The following is a 5,705-nucleotide window of genomic DNA, read 5'->3' on the forward strand; positions in this document are numbered from 1 at the left end:
TATCTATCATTTTAAAATAAAACATTTTATTTAACTAAATATGATAAAATTAATTTAAACTGATAAATTAATATATTTTATTTTCACAAACATTAAAAATTTATGCTAGAAATATAATATGTTGGTAGAACGGGTTAACATTAGTAAATTAGATAATTCATGTATAAAATTAATTTATCTTAAACTTTTATATATATATATATAGTTATTATCTTAAATGAATAAACATAAAAAAATATTGATAAAGAAAATCTAGCGCTTTGAATTACGGATCATGATCATAATAATTGAATAAAAAGTAATTTTAAAATATATATAATAAAAAATATCAAATATATGTGATGATTTGAAATAATCAATTAAGTTACAGCATGAAAACTATCAAATTGTTATATTTAAAATAGTTATATATAAACATTTAAATATATAAGTAACTTAAAAAATATATTCTAATTATGTAAAATATATATAAATATGAAAATTAATACCCGCACGGTTGTGCGGGTCCAAATCTAGTGATTTGTTTAAAAAAGTGGTAGCTATTGAATATGAGATTAATGGTAGCTTTCGAAAATAGTACCACACAATGACACAAATGATATTATTCAAAATTATATATTCTGTGCAAAGTTCTACTATGTGTTAAAAAGTACCAGTTTAAAGTTCACACAAAATTATTTTACTTAGAGTTCGCATTCAAATAAAAAAGATAAATCAAATTTTGCAGTTTTTATTACTCATTATTTTATTAATGTGATTGTTGATAGATTATGGATAACAAATAAAATCAATTTGCGCAAGGATAAGCGCATATGCAGTTTGGACTTTCTGTACTCACACACTCGCCGAATCCCTTCCAATTTGAAGCACAGTCAAAACTGCACACCATAGATTCACAACCTTCATTACCATAAGATATATTTATATGACACATATTTTCTCCTTGTGTTTCCTTCGCCACCATACCTAAAATAAATATATTAAAACATGATTTCAGTTTTTTTTTAAAATATAAAATACAAGAGAAAATACTTGATTTTAAATTGATTTTGTGTAAAGCACACCTAAAACAAAGACGACCATAAGAATAACACAAATGATGGGTCTAGTCATTTTAATGATATTAGAAGAACAAAATCAAAATTAGAGTCACAATGAGTATAATGAGAATGTTTTTTACAAAAGAGTGTAATGAGAATGCACACATGAACAACCATATGTATATATATAATATTAGAAAATGTTCAAATCTAAATTAGTTTAAAAATCAACTAGTCAACTAGTAATTTAAGATATGATCGGACAATGATCTGATATGAAATGATCTGTAAAATAACTAAGACCATATATAATGGTGTTGAATCTTTTTATTCAACTGTTGAATATCAGATAAAAAGTGCAACAGAGTAGTTGAACAAGTAAAAAATGATGACCTGGATTAAACCTAGTTGAATTTATTATTCAAAGGTTGAAAAACTAAAAGTGGAAACCACCACATACACGTGGTGACTTCTGAACCAAACATAAAAATATTTGCTCTGCATACGTTAGTAACGTGCATTCAAACATGTAATAAATCTTTTCATCAAATAATAAACTGATATCAACCAAAAAACCTCCTCACTCCTACTTTATCTTCCTATCTCTATCTACCTCCTCACCGCAAATCTAAATTTCTTTTTTCTTTATTATTTGGCAAATAAGCTTTTTTTCAAAAAAAAAATAATAAACTGATATAACCACAACAAATGTTTATTTTACGGGTGACTAAATTGTTTTCTTTCTTTTTTTGCTTAATTGACTAAATGGCTTATTTGCCAAATAATAATAAAAAAAAGAAATTTAGATTTGCGGTGAGAAAGTAGATAGAGAGGAAGAGAAAGTAGGAGAGAGAAGAGGTTTTTTGGTTAGTTAGTAAATTGTAGTTTTTGTTGTGTATAATTGGCCTAATTTCCCTAAATTGTTTTGATAGTAACTAAACTCAATTAGTTTTTTATGTTATAATATCAAAAAAGTTATTTTGTTATTCTACATAAATTTGATCCTGAACACAAAAGACATTATTTTACTATAGTTATCTAGTTATTTCCCAACAAACATGTATTTACATTTTAAAATATCTTTTGTTAAAACATAATCTAACAATAATTATTTTTAATAATTTTAATTAATTTTAGTTGAAAATTGTTTTTAATATGTAGTATAAAATTATATATAAAATTGTGGGGTAAGGAGTTGAATTTTATTAAATAAAACTATTGTAGATGTTAAAATTAAAATGAGTGTTGAATAATTATGTGGAAAAAAGATATGATAACGTGGAATGTAAAAAGAAGAAAGTGTGGGTGTTGAATACCTTAACTATTGTTGATAGAAAACATATAAGAACATACAAACTTATCTAAGTATGTTGCGCAAAAAAAAAAGCAACATCTAATAATATTATTCAATACTACAAATAACAATATTGATCTATAATAATCTTGTAATGAGTCAATTTGTTAATTAAAACTTTGACATAACCCGTTAAAAACCCAAAAGCGTACCATTAACCATTCAAAATTAATCTTTATAAAATGATTTGAATCTAAAAAATTTAAAATAAATAAACATGTGGCTCAATTAAATGAATCTGATTTCTTAGAAAACGATATATCACATGGTCGAATTTGATATGATCTGGATGGGCTATAGGTGATATTGGTTCGACTATGTCTTTAAAAATTTAGGTGTAGATGATTAGCTGTAGATAAATCGGCTGTAGCTGTAAAGTTGTTACTGAAGACTTTTTCTGCAGAGACTTTTGCTGTAGTTAAATTTGTTGTAGCTGTAAGCTGTAGGCTGTAGATATTTTAAAATAAAATATATGAAAAATGTGTTGTATATATAAAATTATTATTTTATATCAATTAAAATAATTTATATTAATATTTTTTAATAAATTATCAAAATTTATTGTAATTTAAAATGTGATATGTAAATAATATTTATAGTATTTATATATCTTAATAATTTAAAAACACTCAAATTCAAAATTAAAATATTTATAAAAGTTTTTATTATGATTACATAATTTATTTGATATTATAGATATTTTTTTTATTTACAGATTCTACAGCGTATAAAAAGAAGATGTAGGGTTTTTGCCTAAAATACATAAGAAAAAGTTTTGCATTATTTTTTTTGATGTAGCTTTAAAAATAAAGTTAAAGCATGATTGGTAAAACTAAATAAAAACTTGATGTAGACTTTAATTTTTAAAAGTAAAGCTACAACATGATTGGTAAAATTTAGTGATTTAAAAATAAATAAAGCTAAAGTAGGGAGATAAAACCCAACCAATCACCCTCATAGTCATATTGTTGTAGTATATTGTTATATTGTAATTTTGGGTAATTATCTGTATTAAAAATTTTGTGTAATAAAAGTATTGATTGTGTATAATTAGTGTTCAAAAAGATATAGTTTTAAAAGTTTTATGTGTATAATAAAATATGACGACAAAAATAATAATTTATGGGTTATATTTAAGATTAGATTTCATTTCTGGGTAAATATGATCTTTTCAAACGAATATTAATAAGTTTTTCAAATTTGAGCATTTAATTAATGAATAATCTAAAATATTATGACCCAAATCCATAATTTGTTTGAGATGCATTTGTAGTTATAGTCCCAAAACGAAAATACCAAAATTCTACTAATAAAAATTAAATTACTTTGAAAAATAAGGGCCATTTTAGGTAAAATTAAGTTTTATTAATGAAGACTGATATATAAATTTTATGTATGTTTAACAAAGCCAAATTAAATTAATTTTAACTTATTAGTTTTATTATTTTAGTCTACCAAATAGTCCTTATCAATTATTTAGTATAGATGGATAAAATAAAGAAGATCATATATATGATCTGCTGATATATAAAAATAATAGAACTTAAAATTTTATAGTTTGAGAAGAGAGGACTATGAGAAGAGAGGACTAACGAGACTGATGCAGCGGTGGTTTGAGGCCCGTCTTGGGTAAGGATAGAACCAAAGCGCAAAGTTTTTAGATTTCTAGAGTCATTTTGTATTAAACTTTCTTTTCCGCTATGATCAATAAATTTAACTTTTCATCAAAAAAAAAAAAATTTATAGTTTTATTTATAAATTCATAAGTATCTTTCACAATAATAATTTTGGTTATGATTTCTTAATAAATACAACCAATCTTCGAGCAACTCACTAAGTGTCGAGATATGATTTCTTAATAAACACAACTCAATCTTGGAGCAACTCACTATGTGTCGAGATTTGTATCCAAAGCATTGCAAAATCGACGAAAACAAATGCAGCAAATTGTTCCATATCTCCACATATGATACCCCCAATACCTCATAAACCAACTGATCCTGAGTTTTCAAAGAACTAATCAAAGTGTATACTTCAAAGCAAATGATATATATAGTGTAGTGTACGATTGGGCATGAATGGTCGTCTGATTTTGGTAAGGAAAATTTGTGGACAGACTTGGAAATGTAAACATATTGTTTCGGTATGGACAAGAATCATCGATGGAGAACTTCACACATTTCTGTTTCTATGTCATTTCGGTTACTCGCAATGAGTTAACCTCGTACACAAAACAAAACATGAGATTATAATCGTTTCAGAAGAAACAACAATAAAAAGCAAACCAAAGCAGGTAAATCAATTAAACAAAATCAACCAAACTCAAACTGGGTCAACCGGGTCGGACCGACTAGCTAACCAAAACTGATATACAAAAGAGAAACGGGCGACAAACTTAGCTGAATACTTCACTGAAACCTCACCAAAAAACTTTTCAAACTCACTGGAAACTCGCTTAAAAATTTCTGAAGAACATAGCTTGTTGTCAGATATTCCAAAATAAACAGTCACCATTTAAACTGTAGCAGGACTAACGGGGAACAATAGTAAGATTATAGGAAACATAATCTTAATTGCAAACTTATATTACTCATGACTACTATATATACACATACTATAATTCAATGATGTTTATTTATAATATGAATACTTGAACAGAAACATATCGATAGTCTTTTATAGGCACACTCAGATTCAGACGTTTTGGAAGTAAACAACAAAAACTGAAAGAATACATAAACCGAGAGCCATTTAGTTGGCTAGACAAGTTGCTGGGACGGTGGATGCAATCAGAGTTCTTTTTTTTTTTAATGAAGATGCAATAAGCGTTCGCATTCAAATAAAAAATGACAAATCAAAATTTGCAATTTTTATTACTCATTATTTTATTAGTGTGATTGATGATATATTATTATGTCTAACAAAGCAAATCAATTTGGGCAACGATAAGCGCATATGCAGTTTGGACTTTCTGTACTCACACACTCGCCCAATCCCTTCCACTTTGAAGCACAATCAAAATTACACGCCATAGATTCACAATCTTCATTACCATAAGATATATTTATATGACACCTCTTTTCTCCTTGTGTTTCCTTCGCCACCATACCTAAAATAAATATATTCAAACATTATTGCAGTTTTTTTCATATAAATAAAATACAAGAGAAATACTTGATTTTAAAATAGATTTTGTGTAAAGCACACCTAAAACAAGGACGACCATAAGAATAACACAAATGATGGGTTTAGTCATTTTGATGATATTAGAAGAATAAAATGACAATGAGTGTAATGAGAATGTTTTTGAC

Source organism: Brassica oleracea, chromosome C4 (assembly GCF_000695525.1).
Source record: "Brassica oleracea var. oleracea cultivar TO1000 chromosome C4, BOL, whole genome shotgun sequence".
NCBI lineage: Eukaryota > Viridiplantae > Streptophyta > Magnoliopsida > Brassicales > Brassicaceae > Brassica > Brassica oleracea.